Below are 20050 nucleotides of genomic sequence, written 5' to 3' on the forward strand. Positions count from 1 at the left end.
AAGAAAGAATAGAAAATGTGTGTATATATAATTAACTGAATATATTTATTCTTAAAAACTCTTGAAATTATTTTACTTACAATGAGAACTTACAATAGACTAAAAATAGGCTAATAGGCAAAATATTTTATTATTCCTTAGTAAGTAATCCTACTTGAAATTACATTCTTGAGGATAGGATCTCTAAAAAATACTGAGAAAGACCAGGAATCTTTATATTAATAATTAAACTGTAATTGTATTGGCTACATAAGAGATCATGAAATGATTTTTAAATTAAAATTACACCTGGAAGAATGTAATAATTGATCTTTCTCTATATAATCTTTCTCAGGTATCATTTCTAATTAACCCAGAATTCAGACACCCTATTAAAGAAGTATGAAATAGAAAAGGAAAGAATAAAGACTTGATAATAAATACAGGTTGAGGAGCACCAAGATAGGTCCTAGAAAAATGTAAATATCATCTTTTAAAGTAGATTTGCCTAAGGAATTCAGATAGGTACATTTACATACGCCAAAGATACCAAGATAGCAGCCTAAATAGATTCTTTTTTATTTTGGAAAATATTATGTGGTGTATCACAGAACCTAACAGTTTACATTATGCACAATTAACAAAGTAATCTAATAAACTAAATAATCCTCATAATAGCTCCTTTATTCAATAGTCTTTTCAAGATAGATGCCGCATATCCAGAAAATACGCTTCACAAATATTAATGGCTGATACCTTACACTTTGGCCTACAGTATCTGATACAAGGTATACCAGTTAGGTGTAGCCTGTATGTCATTTGTTTTTCTCTTTGTGGAAGCAAATTATGCCAGCTTTTTCTGCATGTGTTTACAGCAGAAAGCTATTTATTTTACATACCCATATGACTGTCCTAGGTTTTCTGGGAAGACCAAACACAGTTGTAAAATACACTCACCTGAAATGAGGACTTTGGCACCAGCATTTACAGTTCAATGACCAGGCATGGGAAGGAAGTACTAGTTATCCTAAGTATCTTACCTATTTAGCAAAATGCTGTCTTCAACTTGATGTAGAGCAATATCTACTTATTTTTAACTTAAACATTACGGGCTTACATATGTGTTCAGTGGTAGCACCTTACGACTCTACCCCTCTCCACTTTCTAGCAAACTCAGGTCATTGGCTAGATATGCATAAAAACCCACAAGATATCTGGTTAAAGCAGACAGCTACACAGGGAAGACCAATTCTGCCTCAAAGTTGTTTCCCCACCTAGATGCCATTATGCGTATTCTTATGATACTGAAACAAGTCCTTTAGATGTAGCCCCATCTATTTTTCCAGTTTGTCTTTCAAAATAAACGCAAATATGGGCAGTAGGGAGAAAAGATGATTTGATATACCTTGTTAGTGTACCTGGATGGGTGTTTGGGTGCTGTAGGATTCAGGGACTGAGAATCGTTCAGAGATTAGGGAGTGAAAACGAGGTAGGAAGTTGGGGAGAAAAAAGAAAAGGGATTTCTGAAATGAAGTGAAAGAAGACAAAGGCAATGTGAAGCTTAAAAACTTGGTCAGCAGGCCTTGCGCGGTGGCTCACGCCTGTAATCCCAGCATTTTGGGAGGCTGAGCCGGGCCGATCACGAGTTCAGGAGATCAAGACCATCCTGGCTAACACGGTGAAACCCACCTGTACTAAAAATACAAAAAATTAGCCGGGCCTGGTGGCACGTGCCTGTAGCCCCAGCTACTAGGGAGGCTGAGGCAAGAGAATCGCTTGAACCCGGGAGGCAGAGCTTGCAGTGAGCGGAGATCGCACCACTGCACTCCAACCTGGGCGTCAAAGCGAGACTCCGTTTCAAAACAAACAAAAAACTTGGTTGGCAACTTTCCTTTATATTGTGTTTTCTGAAGACTAGGCTTGTAGGTAAATATATTTAATAGAATACACTCACTATTGTTGGAGTGTTTAATGTCTGAAGGGATTTTTGTGGAGGAATGTTTATTACTTCTGTCACATTTTAAAGCTGAAATATTTTATATCCACCAGGCATTATTTATCTAAAAATTTGAATATTCGTTATACAACTAACATTTCAAAATCAATGTATTTAATAGACTGAGACAATTATTAAAGCATACTTAATCAAATTTTGTTACACATTTATTAAATATTGAATATACGAGTCTTAAATGTATTAAGTTTTAAAATCAGACTAAATTTGTAAATCATCAAAATGTTTGCAAAACTCTTCGCTAATACAGTACTTACAGTTATAATTCCTCCTTGTACTTATGCTTGAGGCATATTTGCATATGTTATTCAGTTTATAATAATTGAATATGTATTTTTACCTTTTATACATTAATTTTATCATATGTTATAAAATACCTTTTTAAATTATTTTTTATGCTGTGCTAGTGCTATCATGATCTTCCAAAATCAAACTTAAAGGACTGTATTATCCCATTCAAAGTCTATTTTTGAGTTACCAACCCAATGAGTTTTGATTGCCTCTTTCAAATTCGAGATCTGTTGAACAGACTAGTTCACTTTTGTGATTAACCATTATTATTGCTATATCAATGATACCTTTTAAATCTTCAGCTTTTACTTTTGCCTTTTAGAATATGACAACGTCGCTTGAAATTATGTGATTCTAAAACTTGTTGAACAGTGTTTAATAAACATAGGATGGGGCTCTCCTAATAATGGCCATAAAAAATGTACTAATTTGTATTTTATAATAAGTGTATACTTAATTGAAAAAGTTATCCATATACTAACATCATATCAAATTATCCATATACTAACAATTATTATATTTATTATGAAAAGATAAATATAATAAAATGTAAATATATATCATTGACATTATCTTTTGCATGAAAATTACATATTTTCAAAGAAAAATTTCTGATTTTTAGTATCATTAAAGTCAGATGGTGTTTTGTAGATTCAGCATATATATATATGTATGCATAATTAGTATACTGACACTCCCTTAATGCTAGGAGTACTGTTACTTAACCAGAAATATATTTTAAAATATTCTACCTTTCCACTAATAACAGCTTGTCTTCCTGCTCCCAACCCCTTGTCAGGCATAGATTGATCGCTTTTCAATGACTATAATGTTATAGAGACTAAAATCTAGGTGCTGCAGGAGCATATTAGATAGCATCAAGTAAGTTCTGGTGGTAGATAGGATAACATTATTGCTAAGCCAGATAGTAAAAAATGTTTTTAAAAAATAGGTTTTGAATGTCTCAAGCTCACATTGATAGCTTATATTTACTGAATGCTTACTTTTGTGGCAGGCAATGCTCTGTTTTAAATATAGTAACTCATCCTCATAACCAACACATGAGTTGTTCATGTTGTAAAATGTAAATTCATTTTTCAGATGATACCTGTAATTTAACCCTAAAGATACTCAGTCTTTTCCTATTCCAGTATAAATATGTATTGGATTTCTTTTTGACCTAGCCAGTTTGATTTTAGAAGTTCTTCTGAACTTAAATTGGAATGTTTTTAAAAATCTCATGCTTGCTCCCTTAGTCATTTTACAAATTATTAACATCTGTGTAACAAAAATTAACGTTAGTAATGGAAATAAGCATGCAGTCATAGTGTCCTGCATTACTTCTCATTGTTCAAATGTAGTTTAAAACCACTTATTTAATTTTCCTTACAGAAGTTTAAGAGTTTAGGAGACATTGACTTTCTTTCCAATCTTGGAATTTCGGGTTTATAGTTAGTAGTCTTTCTTACTAACATATTTTTTTCTTTTAATAAAACCTTTCTTCATAATTTCATTATTGATTGAAAAAGCTACAGTTAGGACCTAGAAAGCTAAATTTTCTAAATTAATTTGAGACAGGACAAAGGTAACTGCAGCTATTGTCAAAAGCTGATATCATCATAGGTCCTAGCTTTTGCAGAAAATGATAAGGAAGTGAGTGTTTTATTAATACCTGGTGATGTAGCAAAATAAAGTTATATGTAGCATTTGGAAAAATTAAGCAAATATAAAGCAAGTTAAATTGTTTTTAAAGTTTCATTTCTATTCATTTGTCATCCAATATATTAACAAATATAAAGCAGCAAATGTATGCTTATATACTAGTGTTATTTTGTTAAAATATTTAATGTTTACCTCTGTCCAAAGGTGATTTTTTTGACTTGCCGTATAAGATATATGCTCAAAATGTATGCATAATTAAGTAAATATAATCCTAGGAAAAATAGACCTTATAACAGCTCAAGATAGTACAGGTCAAGATAGTACAGACCATAAAGTGAGACAAATATTTCCCTGGTGGTCAAAGCAAAAGAAAGAAGTAAAAACATGTGAAGGAATCTAACAGGATCAAATTCCCCTGCACACTCAACACTTCCTCAGAGAAGCAAATCTCCTCTTGACAAATTTTCATAGGAATTTTTCATTTGAGGATGTTTATTGCAACCCCTACAACATCCCTACGTCAATTCAATGGCAAGTTTAATTAGCTTGACATAAAGCCAAAAATGTCTTTAACCAGAACTAGAATTTAATCATGAAGCCATTCACTTTATTCACTGATTAATTATTTTTTTTTTTCCTAATTTTGATTTGGACAACAAACAGATTTGAGCAGCTGCTCTGAGGTGGTTCATCCACCCCTAACCTGCCTCAAGGGCTTAAATGTCTACCCATGAGGAACTTCATTTTAAATTTCCTCTAAATAAATATTTATCTATAAACATGATTCAGCTTAGTTAGTGTTAATACTTAGTTTAGCATTAATAAACCTAACCCTCACAAGGGTGTAGTAAAAATTAATGAGGTGGAGAAGTCATGTTAGTGAACTGGTTTTTAAGGTTAAAATTAAAAGCATAAGCACAAAGCTGGAGTGATTTTCTAGGGATGATTATTACTGATTATTAATGAGATTATGTTTGACAAAAGATATTTTATTCCTGAAGCCTATGTTTATCATAAGGATAATTTCCTCAGCTGCTGTAGTGATTTCTCTTCAGTGACAAGCAAGAATACGCTATATAAAACTTTGTCACTCTCACACTTCTCAAACCTCCTTCAGAAATCCAAAGCTTCTAGCAGTTTCTCCACAGTTGGGATTTTTAGAAATAATTCATGCCAGAAAGTCAAACATATAATGAATCAGGAATAAAATCTCCCTATGCTGTATCTTACTTCAAAAATACCTTTATATGCAATTCTTGGTAAATTGATAGTTCCTATCTAAATTTGAACATACTGCTTTTCAGGGCATTTAGTGATTCAGATCCAGAATATTCCATTAGTTTTCCTTGAAGCAGTTGATTAAAATAACCTACTTAACTCTTTGAGAGATTATATGACTTTTGTAGGCTTTGTATTTAAGCCCTTTAATTTAACCTTTCATTTTCATTTAAAACTCAAAAATTACTTCTCTGGCTTCTTTCATAACTTACTCTCCTAAGGTAAAATTGTCCTTAGAGTTTAAAGCCACATTTTACTGGTAGTGTTTAATATCTAATAAAATGATTTGAATAATCACAAACTCCACAGTATATGCAAAGCTTTAATTGATTAGTCTCTGAGGCTTATCCTGTAATAACTTTATTAAATCATTTGAATATTAATCTGAATGAAAGAGTCACATTGACATGGATGAATTTACTAGCTGTAAAATTATTAGATGTTATTACAAAATAAATTAATGTTTGCAATTTTATCTTCCATACACAAATGGCTCTCTTTTTTTTAAGGAAATCACAACTCACAATAAAATAATGTTTAAGTGTTTCTTTAAAAGTATAATTACTTTGGTCATAATAGATACAGTAACTGTGAGTGTGTAATCCCTTGGCAAAATACAGTATGGATTATTGGATTAAGTTCAAAGGAAATAATTTAAAAATCAAAAATACATAATTTTATGCTTTACTTTAAAATTTTGTAGAGATGGTGTCTAGCTGTGTTGCCCAGGCTGGTCTTGAACTCATGGTTTCAAGTGATCCTCTTGCCTCAATCTTCCAAAATACTGGGATTATAGGCATGAGCCAAGATACCCAGCCTAATTTTATACTTTAAAAGGAAATTATGAAAAATGAGTGAAAGTTGAAGTCTGTTGTAGACTACCCTCACACTCTTATTTCTTTTACATAAATTATAAATTTGCAAGTATTTTATTTATTAAAGTACAACCAAACAGGTACTTTCATTATTTATGAAAATAATGAATAACTCTGCCTTTATTTGACAGATGACCTGCAACAAAATAGTTCTGTTTTCCTGGCTTGGCACAGGGTATATTTTACCATAGTGCTCTTTTGTTTTGCTTTTAGAGATTCAGAAAGTCAGTTCTTCATTCAAGTTGTAAAGCAGCCAGGATCAGGGACTGTATACATCTTCTGACCTTCAGTGCTCAAGCACATTTACCTAATTCATTGTCCTTAGTCCTTAGCCCTTAGCAGAGTGTTTGTGGAGATCTTTCCCAAGCATAGGAAATTCCAAAACACTGAAGAACAATAGATGTTTTAAATTTCACTTAATGGTGTCAGGTTAACATGATAAAATAGCAACTGTGTCTCAGGATAGCTTATGATCTTGTTGAGTATAAAGACTCCAATATAACACACAAAAAAATCAACAAAGGGGCAGTATAAATAAAGGGGCAGATAGAGGCTATTCTAAGATCATTTTATTCCACAATAAAATGTTTCATTGAGGGACAAGTCAGAACAGAATATGTAGTACCCCAGAGTTCTTGCAGACTTAATTTTACTTGAGTCAAAGAAACAACAATTATTACGCATTGACTGTATTACGCACCAAGTGCTAAACATTGCTAAGTTTCTTGTATAATGAACAGCTAGATGGATAATTGATACATAGATATATAGAGAGATATAGATGTGTGTGAATATATATATATGTAGTAGGTATGAGTGTATATATATATATATAATATATATATTTGAGAAGGAGTTTCAATCTTATTGCCCAGGCTGGAGTGCCATGGTGCGATCACGGCTCACTGCAACCTCCACCTCCCATGTTCAAGCCATTCTCTTGCCTCAGCCTCCCAAGTAGCTGAGATTACAGGCATGTGCCACCATGACTGGCTAATTTTTTGTATTTTTAATAGAGACGGGGTTTCTCCATGTTGGTCAGCCTGGTCTTGAACTCCCAACTTTAGGTGATCCTCCTGCCTCAGCCTCTCAAAGTGCTGGGATTATGGGCGTGAGCCACTGTGCCTAGCCTTATATATATTTTAAAATAACATGATAATAGTAAAATTTATTGAACATTTAAATTGTAGGCCAACTACTAAACATATTTAATGCATCACCACCCCTTTTTTTTTTTTTTTTTTTTTTTTTTTGAGACAGAGTCTCGCTCTGTCGCCCGAGCTGGAGTGTAGTGGCCGGATCTCAGCTCACTGCAAGCTCCGCCTCCCGGGTTTACGCCATTCTCCTGCCTCAGCCTCCGGAGTAGCTGGGACTACAGGCGCCCGCCACCTCGCCCGGCTAGTTTTTTGTATTTTTTAGTAGAGACGGGGTTTCACCGTGTTAGCCAGGATGGTCTCGATCTCCTGACCTCGTGATCCGCCCGTCTCGGCCTCCCAAAGTGCTGAGATTACAGGCTTGAGCCACCGCGCCCGGCCTATCACCACCCCCTTTAATCCTCACATCAATTTGATGAAGGAAGTTCTATTATTAACCTAATACATAAGTGGAGAAAATAAAATGAAACTGAGGGAAGTCAAGGTATTTCTGCAGCCACACAGCTAGTAAGTAATAAAACAGTAGCTCCAAATCAAATTTAACATCAAACTTTGTACTTAAAATCTTTGTAATACTGCCATGTTCAACTAAAACATACTTTGCATTACGTTTTTTTGTTTTGCATGTGTGTAATTAATTTATGCATGTAGAAGTTACTCATTCTTTGATCTCTCTTGGACATTGTTCTGTAGTGAGCAATGAATATACTAATAGTGCTTGAGGCTAGCAGAATCAGTACAAACCCTTATATTTCATATAAATTTCCTTGCCTACCTGGAATACCTGACCACTTTTTCTATTTCCTAACATCTTTCTTCTTTACTCCAGCCCTACTATACTCCCTCTGTATTCCTTATTGGAATTACCTATGCAAAGCACAATTCTGACTAGGTTGCCCCTACATAAATCTTTGATGGAGTACATTAATTGCATGGAAGTTTGTAATTTGCCCTACAGGTGTACAGAGGACACAAAATAATAAGACTGTTGCATCAGGAATATGTATCCAGAGAACTCTGTAGGGAAAGTCACATTATGGGGTGATTTTAATATTCCAGGTAAAAAGGGCTTTGAATTCTCCCTCTGCGGGAGGCTTGAAAATAAATGAGAATTTGTGAATCAATGAATAGGTGGTGGTGGGAGTATAGAAACATATGGGGGAGTTAGAATGACATCAAGATTCTGAGCTTGATCAATGCAATTGAAAAATTTATAACGCCGTTAGATAATCAAATCACACAGATAAGGAATGTAGATTTCTGGGAGAATCAGTAAGTTCAATCTGAGGTACATTTATTCTGACCTTTAGGAGGAAATACCCAACATTTAACAATATTTGTTGGTGCTCAAGAAAGGCAGGTGGGAACTGGCCATAAAACATGTTGAGAGATTCAGTAAAACTAAGGGAATGTTTCACCAACGAGAATTTTACTAGGAAAAAAGACAACAGACCTAAACTTTAGGAGCATATGCGTTTCTCTCACAGAGAGACAATGAAAAGTAGAAAGAAAGAAGCTAGTAAAAGAGAGAGAAAAGGATGATCCAGTAAAATAGAGTATAGTGATGTTCAAAATTTAAGGTAGGGACTGATGTCAGATGCTAAAGTAATTCTCAAAAAAGAACTTTGGGCCAGGTGCTGTGGCTCACACCTGTAGTTACAGCACTTCGAGAGGACGAGGCAGGAAGATCACTTGAGGCTGAGAACTCAAGTCCAGCCTGGGCAATATGGCAAGCCCTCATCTCTACAAAACTCAGCCAGACGTTGTGGTTTCTGACTGTAGTTCCAGTTACTTGGGAGGCTAAGGTGGAACGATCTGTTGAGCCCAGGAGTACTAGGTGAGCTGCGGTTACTCTGCTGTAGCAGGATGAGCCGCAGACAAAACCTCTCAGACACCGAGTTGTAGAAGGAAGGGCGTTATTCAGCTGGGAGCATCAGCAAGCTACTGCCGTAAAATCCGAGCTCCCCGAATGCACAATTTCTGTCCCTTTCAAGGGCTCACAACAGTAAAGATTTTATATGAAAGGGTCGTGATTGATTGAGCAATCTAGGGGATACGTGACAGTGCTTTCATGCACTGATAGAACAGGGTAGGGAGTTTCACAATGTTCTTCTATACAATGTCTGGAATCTATGAATAACATTGGTTTCTAAGTTATGAGTTGATTTTTAACTACTGGGTTTAGGCCAGGCAGGCCCAGGCCTGGTTTTGGGCCTGGCGCCGGGCTGCCTGTCTTTGGTTTTACTTCCTTGTTTTTCTCTTAAAACAGGTACTGAGTATAAAACAGTATAAAACAATATAGTAGCAGTTCCTCACTACTGCACTGTAGCCTGGGCAGTAGAGTGAATTCTGTCTCAGAAAAACAAAAGCAAACAACAGCACAAAAAAACAAAACAAAACAAAAAAGATTGGGATTGAGACTTTTAAAGGCCAAGTTCAGTATGATAGAGAAATCATAATCCAAGGCAAATCATTTTCCAGCTTTTTCTATAATGATTAGGCTACCCTAAACTATATATAGACCTCAAAGTAATAGGTATCATAATGAATATTGATTTTGGCCGTAACAGGAATGAAGATGTGAATAACATAGCTTCGTGGACATGACATGAGACTGAAATCGAGGCGGTATTTAGTAGTAGAAAGACGAGAGTCCGTCTAGAGGATGAGGCTGAAATTAGAAAACAGAGTCTAGTGAAATGAATTTCTCCTTTCCAAGTAAGGTATCTAGATCCTCTACATTTTCTTCTTCCAGGGAAATATTCTGCCATATGGAATATAGTCAGCGTTGTAAATATTATGTCCAACTAGAAAAATTAAGAGTCTGGATTCTCACATTTTAACCTATAAGCTTAAAGTAAGTAAACCATCTTTATATCAGCCAGGAAGGTATTCAATTTCTAGAAATATTTTCTTCATTCTTGAGAACTAATTTTCATTTCATATCTTTAGAATGTTTTTCAATAAAGTATAACTCTTATCATAATAGAACTGGAAACCAATATAATCTTGCCATAATTCTCTAACGTCCAGTGAAAAAGTCTCATGATCATTAGGCTAAACTGATGATCTTCCCATTTTAAAAAATGCAGAGAGAAGGAAGTAAGAGGATAGCAATTCTTTCTAAGAAGTCTCGCTAATTCCCTATGTGTTGTGCAGAAGGGCTTTAGCACCTGTGAATTCATGGCCTCAGTTCCTAGGGAAACTTTCTGCAGTGTTTTGTTTTTGTTTCTGTTTTGAGTCTAAGTCAGTATTTTTGGCAATTTCTAGTGCTACAGGTGGGATTTCTCAGGGTAAATTCTAACAAGTCACCTTCTGTATCTGACACTGGAGCTTTTTTAAAAGTTCAAGGCCTCTTCAGTTACTGCAATGTCAGCCTTGGTTCAAACTCTAAATGGTGCTGTGTGAGTCTTGTGTAGAGAGGCTCAGATTAGAAACACCTTATCTTTCACAACTTCCTTAGAATACCCTCAGACAGTGGACTGTAGATCTATTCTACAAGAAGTTGTTTAAAATGGTACCTCTGGAAGTTACATTTGTGGTGTTTATAGTCTAAGTGTAGACTCAGATGTGATCAGAATAACTTCTGTATGCCAGAGAGATATTCTGTTCATTCCATGGGACTTAAGGGGCAAGTATGGAGTATAACTGTGCACTTTATTCTAGAATCTGTTGGAAGACTAAATAGTTTGAGAACAGGCTAATCACATAGTGTAGGGTAGGAAAAGCTAAAACAATGAAAAATATTAGCTCTTTGTCTAAATCTATTCATATGCTTGGGACACGGTTAATGGTTTATGAAATGGTTACCATACCCCAATAAAGTTCACACTCCTACAAATGACCTCAAGGTCATTTATTATTGGGACTTTGTCATTTTTCCAGCTTTCTCTATAATTACTAGACTATCGTAAACTGTATATAGTCCTCAAAGCATTTCATGCTCAATTATTATATCATGTCTTTATATTATGTTTTCTCTGCCTGCTGAGCTACTGTTCAGTAACCCACGTCTCTGCTTCTGTCTCCCTCTCCCTCCCTCTCCTTCCCTCCCTCTGTCCCTCTCCCTCCCTCTCCTTCCCTCTCCTTCCCTCCCTCTCTTTCTGTGTGTCTCTCTGTCTCTCCCTTTGTCTCATATGATTCCTTTATTTCTGGTAACATTTCTTTGCAACAATTTATAACAATGGCTGAAGCCATTCCAAGCACACCACTGAATTTGTTAGACTATAAACTCATTGAGGGCAGATTTCATGGTTTTTTTTTTTTTATTTCTTTGTTTTAGTTTAATAACCAACCTCTAACATGTAAGTTCATAGTCAACACTTAGTGAATGCTGGCACAATGTGTGAGTGAATTAATAAAACATCCGCCAGTACCACAGTAGCCACTACCGTCCAAAAGAATTCCCTTATGAGAACTGTGAGAAGAATGATTCCTCCTTCTTAGGCGGAACATACAGAGCCATCTTTAACAATTGCAATAGAGAATCAAGATAAATCCTACAATTTATGCAGAAATACTTTATCAATTATAAGACCCCCAAATAGATAATAGTCAAATAATTGTTACATTGAAAATGAATATTAATAACTATATTAATGAATAGAATTAATGTTAATATTAATACAAATGTTAATACCCATTTTAATGCAGTAATATTTTTACACATTATTTTGCATACTATTGGCAATATCTTATATATCATATTAGATGTCTGAAGCAAACTAAGATACCCCTGAAAAATATAGGAAAGTTACCTTTTTAAAAAAAGTGATTTTAGATGTGACCTTAAGTGCAGAGAGAAGAAAATGCTCTGAGTTTCCTTTTTAAATATAGTTTTAGAAATCTAGCAACATCTCTATTGATCTCTGTGGCAATAAAAGTTTCCCATCCATTTCATAGTGCCATTGGGTTGTAAACTTACAGTTAGGATATAGTGATAGAATTTATCAAACCAAGCAACAAAACTTGTTAAGTTTTTTGAAAATGTACGTGCAAATGTTATTCTATTTGAGTTGCCAACGCTTAAGGTGTCTACTCAGTGCTACTGCCATAATTCATGTCAAAATATCCAGAAAAAAATAGTTTACTCTTTCAGTCAGTTTTTTAAAGATCTTGTTTTCCAGGCCATCATAAGAAAAAAAAGAAAGTGTTTATGTCACACCTCTTAACAGGTGAATGAATTTAGAGAACTGTCTTTCCTCACTCACAGGAAATTAAATAGCATTTTCAAAGCACTACATCTGTCACAACAGAATAACCAAAAATGTGTCTATAAACTGTCAGCAAACAGCATCAAATAAGGTCATTTATATCAATTATGTTTTCATAAACATAGTAAATCATCCACCTAAGAAATCACAACCATTACAGACTTATTTAAATTATAATTCATGGAATTTTATGAACAGTCATTAAATTAACAAAATAACAAATCGTATAATGTCTGGGATGGAACTAGGATGTTTATCAACCAAAATTTCTGTGTATCTGTGCACTAATACGCAAGCAGGCCTAGAAACTTGGCCTTTAATTATTTTCCAAATTCCATTGTAAGAACACTAACAGTTGAAAAAGCTACGAATGTTTCCTTATCGATTTTTTTAAAACCCTCGTGAAAAATAGAATATATGTACTTGCCTTTAGAAAGCATTCTGTGGCAGAAGTTTTATTCATCTTATTTAGTGATAGTTCGCTTTCTAGAGTTTCTTGAAGTTACTTCTTAAGATGTTATAAAAATATTTTTATTTTAATTTATCTCATTTTAGAAATGAAAAAAAAAAACAAGGCCTTGCTCATAGACACTACAATAAAATATTCTTACCAACTTGCTCAATTTTAAAAAATGTTAGACATTTAGATTTTATTTATATCTAAACATTAATGACAATGCTAATAATAATTGCTAAGATTTATTAAGTGATTATTATATTTGAGACACTCAGGTGAACGTTTTGTATTTACCTTCATTTTGAACTTCAAAAAATCCTACAAATTAGGCATTATTTACATTTATAAACATTTTGAACATTAGGAAACTGTGCCTGAGGAGGCAGCCAACTTGCTCAAGGTAGCGTAGTTAAAAGGAGATGGAACAGATATTTATCTTTCTTTATCTGACTCTATATCTAGATCTCTTAAGAAACTAAAGAAAATCTCGTAATGTTTATAGGTGTTACACGTGTGCTATCTCTCTAAATCATCTGAACCATCCTGAGGCTGTGCTTAGTATTCTCACAGTCTCTAATTTTGAGATCAGACAATTGAAACGAAAAGGATCATATATCCTCTTTATGGTCACACGGCTCAGCTTACTGAACTTAACCTATGTAATACATCTGATGATGTACATATGCACATTTAGGCCATCCTTTTTTATTTTTAATTCATTATTTTTATTTTATTCCGACTCTTATTTTAGATTCAGTGGTTTATATGCAGGTTTGTTACCTGGGTAGATTGCATGATGCTGAGGTTTGGATTACGAATGGTCCTGTCACCCAGTTACTTAGCATAGTACCCAGTAGTCAGTTTTTCACCCTTTCCCCCAACCCCACTTAATGTTTCTAGTTTCTGGTTTTGCCGTCTTTATATCCACATGTACCCATTATTTATCTTGTACTTATAAGTGAAAACATTTGCTATTTGATTTTCTGTTCCTGCATTAATTTGCTCAGGATAATGGCCTCCAGCTGCATCCATATTGCTTCAAAGACATCTTTCATTCCTTTTTATAGCTGTATAGTATTCCATTTAAAAGGTAACTTTCCTATATTTTTCAGGGGTATCTTAGTTTGCTTCAGACATCTAATATGATATATAAGATATTGCCAATAGTATGCAAAATAATGTGTAAAAATATTACTGCATTAAAATGGGTATTAACATTTGTATTAATATTAACATTAATTCTATTCCATTTTATAGCTGTGTAGTATAGATGTATCGTATTTCTTTATCCACTCCACTGTTGGTGGGCACCTAGGTTGATTGCATGTCTTTACTCTTGTGAATAGTGCTTCAGTGAACATGTGGGTGCATGCATCTTTTTGGTAGAACTGTTTGTTTTATTTTGGGTGTATACCCAGCAATGAGATTGCTGGGCGGAATGGTAATTCTCTTTTAAGTTATTTGAGAAATCTCTGAACTACTTTCCTCAGTGGCTGAATGAATTTTCATTCCCATCAACGGTGTACAAGTTGTTTTCTTTTCTCAAGTCTCGCCAACATCGGTTGTTTTCGACGTTTTAGTAACAGCCGTTCTGACTGGTGTGAGATGGTATTTCATTGCGATTTTGATTTGCATTTCTCTGATGATTAGTGATGTGGAGCACTTCTTTGATATGTTTATTGGCTGCTTGTTTGTATTCTTTTGAGAAATGTCTGTTCATGTATTTCACTCATTTTTAACGGGATTATTTGGTTCTGTTAAAGTATTTAAGTTCCTTATAGATTCTGAATATTAGACCTTTGTCAGAAGTGTGGTATACAAAGATTTTCTCTGACTCTGTACGTTGTCTACTGTTTGGAGAGTTTATTTTTCTTTGCAGAAGCTTTTTCGTTTATTTAGGTATAGCTTGTCAATTTTAGTTTATGTTGCATTTGTTTTTGAGGGCTTACTCATAAATTCCTTCCTGAGGCCAGTGTCCAGAATGGTATTTCATAGATTTTCTTTTAGGATTCTTATAGCTCGAGGTCTTACATTTCAGTCTTTAATCTTTCTTGAGTAGTTGTTTTTTGTATATGGTGAAATGTAGAGGTCCAGTTTCATTCTTCTGCCCATAGCTAGACAATTATCTCAGCATCATTTATTGATTAGTAAATCCTTTTCTCATTGCTTAATTTTGTCAAGTTGAAGATCTGATGGCTGTGGATGTACAGCTTTATTTCTGTGTCCTCTATTCTGTTCCATTGGTCTGATTTTGTACACGTACCAGACTGTTTTGGTTACTGTAGCCTTATAGTGTAGTTTGAAATGAGGTATTGTGATATCTCCAACTTTGTTATTTTTGCTCAGGAATGCTTCAGCTATTCGGACATTTTTCTTGTTGTTACATATGAATTTTAGAACTTTTTTTTAGTCGTCTGAAAAATGATACTAATAGCTTGATAGGAATAGTGTTGAATCTGTAGATTACTTTGGACAGGATGGGCATTTTAATGATATTGATTCTTCTATTCCATTAACATGGAATGTTTCTTCATTTGTTTATGTCATCTAGAGATTTCTATCAGCGGTGTTGTATAGTTCTTCTTGGAGAGATCTTTCACCTTATTGGTTAGATTTGTTCCAAAGTATTTTTTGTAGATCATCCTTTTTTAAAATCTATACAACAGTGTATTCACAAAAGGCTGGTGGGATACTTAAGCACACTGATTATGCCAATACAGTGACACAAAGAGAAGATGCATGACAACTTTCATGCATGGCTTTCATTTGAATGTTTTTTTTTTCAAGAATTCAAGCAATATATAGTTTCATATTATGTTGAGGACTTCATATTGTTTTTTATTATGTGTAGATAAAACTGAAATAGTCCTAATTCCAGGAGAGGTAAAATAAATAGAATTAATGTAATTTGAGTATAAATATTATCAGGTCATACATGATTGAAGGGAACATCAAGAATGTGGAAGTATCAGTAAGGTCATTTACCTTGGTTTTAGCATCTAAAATAAGTACAGTCCAGCCTATTGTAATTGTTTTACTCACCTTAAAAGAAGGCCTACCTTTAGAAATTAGGGATATTCAAATATTCTACTTTACTTCAAACTATTTTCTAGCATCAAAAATTTATACCTAATGCTGTTGTGAGCATAAACTAAAATAAGTTGAATACCTAGTAATATTAAGTATTTTTCTACTTTCAAAGTTAATGTTTAGAAGCCAAGCTTTAACTGCAATTCAGACTTCATTATCTGAGCTTTCAAAATTTAAGAATACCAGAAATATAAAATTTATAATATTAATTTAATTACAACATTTTTTCTAAGATAACCTGTATTCTATTGTAAATATGGGTAAGACTAAATGAATATTTAAATATAAAACATACAAATTCACTGTCAACCTAACCATGTTTACAACCCTGGCATCTCTGCATCATATTTAATACGATATTTTCTTTCATGTTGCTAAATACATTTCAGCATGACAACTAGCTAAGGACAAACAAAATTTAATAATACATGCACTTTTACATGATCTTTTGAACTTGAAATTTTGTCCTTGCCCAGGGTCCACTGAAACTCTTCTGCCACAAAGCAATATCCTGCATCTTTGCTTATAACAGATGTTGCTTTTTTCCCCCGGATTCTGACATGAAGACAAATTACCATCTTCCTATATAACTATAAAACAGAATTGCTTTTCTCATTCATAGATTATGCAGACTTTGTGGGCCTGTCTCATTTCCAAAATGCACAGCGTTTTACAGAGGGGTAGAAAAAAACGACAAAACAAAACAGCCGTGCCTGCTGTAACACAATCCTGCACTAAAATCTGACTTTGTTGTCTGTTTCTTACAAAATTCAATTAAAATGTATTTCTTTCTTTAGTTTAAAAAGTAATTACTGGTTAATTATTAATCATATCTAATTTTTCAAGTGGTAAATCACTGGTAAACAATGACAGGAAAAACATAAGGCCAGCCAGTGATTCAACATTTACTTTTGAAAAGATCTTAGTAAGAGAAAAGCAGCTCATTGGATATTGAATTCTTTCATAAATAGAAGAGCTCATTAGAGAAATTTTCACCTCCTAAAACCTCATTTAATAAACAAGATGATTTTTCTCAATGGCTTAATAAAGGCATGTAATCTGGTGATTCAATTTACATTAATGATGATAAACTGTGAGAAGTTGATCTGGGGAGGTGTATGTATATGTATCTGTTTGGTTAAAAGGTGGATTTGATTACACTAAAAAGTATAAACAGCAGTCTAGGTCATCAACTTGTATTGCTTTATTACAAAATATTAATCATAATAAACATTAGAAATTAACATTAGCTCAAGCAAAAATTGAGGGTTAGTTTGCTGTTGGCCTTTTGTTCTGTTAGAGAAAATAGTATCTATCCTATTTATGGCCTCTCTCCTAGTAAAAGAGTAAAATAGAAAATAAGTGAGTTGCTCTTTCTTCCAACAGAGTGGAGCCCAGTATAATGAAAGAGATGGAAAAAAGCAGGTATTTTGCTCTCCTTAGAAGGACAAAGCCACTGAGAGATAATATAGAATGGGAAGTAGACAAACTGTTTAGTATAGTCATAGAGAACAATGGAGTAGAGATTTGCAAGAGGATGAGTTGCCAGTCACATCAAATTCAGCTAATTTACAGGGAATAAGGATAAAGGAACAACATTTGTCAATTAATAGAGCACAGTTGTGTATAAAAGTAGCACTTCCATTAGAGGAATGAGGTAGAAGCATCTAGGATGTCAAGAAATGAATATACAGTTAGAAACTGGGAACATCAAGACTGTGGAAGTCTCAGTAATGTCATTTCCCTGGGTTTTGGCTTCCAAACTAAGCACAATTCAGCCTATTGTATCTGTTGTACTCACCTTAAAAGAAGTCCTACTTTTAGAAATTAGGGATATTCAAATATTCTGTTAGTTCGAACTAGTTTCTAGCACCTAAAATTTATAGCTACTGTTGCTGTTGTGAGCATAAACTAAAATAAGTTGAATACCTAGTAATACTAAGAAGTGTTTTCCTACTTTAAAAGTTAATGTTTAGAAAGCAAGCTTTAATTGCAATTCAAATTTTATGATCTGAGCTTTCAAAAATTTACTTCTTTGGACGTTAGGCAAGAGGTGGGTAGTGGAATTTACAGTAAAAGTTAAGGGGGTACGAAGGTACATGAAGTGAATCTTGGGCGGGTTGTTTTCTTATCTGTAATTGAGGAATGAAAGTAATATTTATCTCATAAGAAATATATGGGGAAAGACATGTGAGTCTGTTGCTCGATCTCAGAGTCTGGGATCTTGAGTTTGCTTACGGGTGTATGTCAAATGCTTTATACAGTGTCTGGTGCATGTGTATGATATGTATAATAGTGTGAAAATATTAATATTATTGAAGTTAATAGTATCAATCTTCAGTATATTATAGTTATTTATATTCTTGTTTTTTGTCTTTTACTAGTGAAAGAAATCCATTTATCCTTCTACCAGATATTAAGTGAACATTTACAATGAAAGAGATACTATCCTGTAGTAATCCTAACAGTAATACTGACAGATTACTACTCACTTTTGGTGCCTTCTCTTCCTGCCACTCACTCTCTCCTATCGTCCTGCAGGTTTTTGGCACATAATATTCTAACCTTAACCGTCTGCATACCTTATTTGTGCACTCTTTTTAGATGATGTTTTTACCCTTGGCCGCCCCCTTGGACTTGGTATAGCTCTGCAGTCTTCCCTCGATCTCACAAAGCCACCTGCCCATTAGGGTCTTGTTCTCCCAGATGCCTGGCGTGCTGATTCCCTAGATCTTCTTACGTTTCCCTCTTACAACTCAGGATCCCAGCTCTGATACCATTTTCCTCAAAGAGCCCTTCCCTGAGCTCCCTAAGTAATTCGTTTTGAAAATCGACTTCTTTTCTTTTCATAGGTGTCATAGTGAAATTATGTGCCTCCGAGTTTTTGGAGGTTTGATATTGCATTAATGCATTAGCAATCCGATGGAAAAAGCAATAAAATATGTTCTGTGTTTATAGTCACTCACATACAAATACACGAAAGTGTACATTCTTCTCTTAGCAATTTTCATATACCACAATTATTGTTTGTTTCCACTAAGAGGTATAAAAGCTTCAAATATTGAGATCATATTTGTGAACTGTTAAGGACAAAAAGAATCATTGGCATATAATAAACATGCATTGCATTAATAAGTGAATATCAGTTACATGAAGAGGAATTAGTTGCTTCTGCCTTAATCTATATAACGAGTATTAACAAAACACCCTTTTTGTGCCAGGTACTGGAGTAATCATCTTCCATCTCTTTGTCTGGAGACCTTGTATTCATTCAAGGTTTGCATCAAATGTCAACTTTTCTTTCGCATCCTCTCTATAACCTCCTTCCTTCTATGCTTCAACAGCATTATCATACCTTGCTATATTGTAGGAATTTTTATACAGAAAATTTTCATATGTCTTCATGAAAATATAAATGTCTGAAAGTTTGGGACAACATCTTTGAATTCTCAAGAATAAAGAACAGTCACTGGGACACAATAAATGTATATCAGATTAACAACAACAACAACAAAATCCCAGTAATCAGAAGAGGAATTCAAATATATATGTCACATTACCTATTTTTAAAATACTATGAAAATTGTAATACTGTAGATTTTAATCATTTTTTTATTTTACCAGGAAAAAATTATGGCTTATAATATTATTAATATAATGCATATTTAAATGAGTATGATATATAAAATAACTGAGAAATGATATACAAATTAATGATATAAATACTTGAACAATATATTTTAAGTAATTTAAACAATTACTTACAGTGAAGGGGAAAATATCAGAATTTTTAGATGAAAGTGGCTAAGATAAATTATATTTATCTCATACTTACTGAAAATGTCTCTTCTAAAGTATAAACTAAAAAGTGTTATTGCCTAAGCCACCTGGAACTCTTTTACAGCCCATTAATTAATAGCAATGTGTGATTTGTTTAGTTTATTGCATTTTCCACAACTCATTAAATTTGGGCTTATAAGTAGCTGTAACCTGGTTTGGTTTCACTTGTTTTAATTATTTTTTGATGATTTAAGACA

General features: G+C 33.8%; 1 protein-coding gene across 2 annotated transcripts in view; it reads left to right on the plus strand.

The window, feature by feature from the left end:
- Positions 1 to 20050, plus strand: part of CNTN5 (contactin 5) — a 1321567-nt gene that overhangs the window by 807659 nt on the left and 493858 nt on the right. The gene's annotated exons all lie outside the window — the stretch shown is intronic.

Source organism: Colobus angolensis, unplaced genomic scaffold (genome assembly GCF_000951035.1).
Source record: "Colobus angolensis palliatus isolate OR3802 unplaced genomic scaffold, Cang.pa_1.0 Scaffold7, whole genome shotgun sequence".
In the NCBI taxonomy this organism is placed as follows: Eukaryota; Metazoa; Chordata; class Mammalia; order Primates; family Cercopithecidae; genus Colobus; species Colobus angolensis.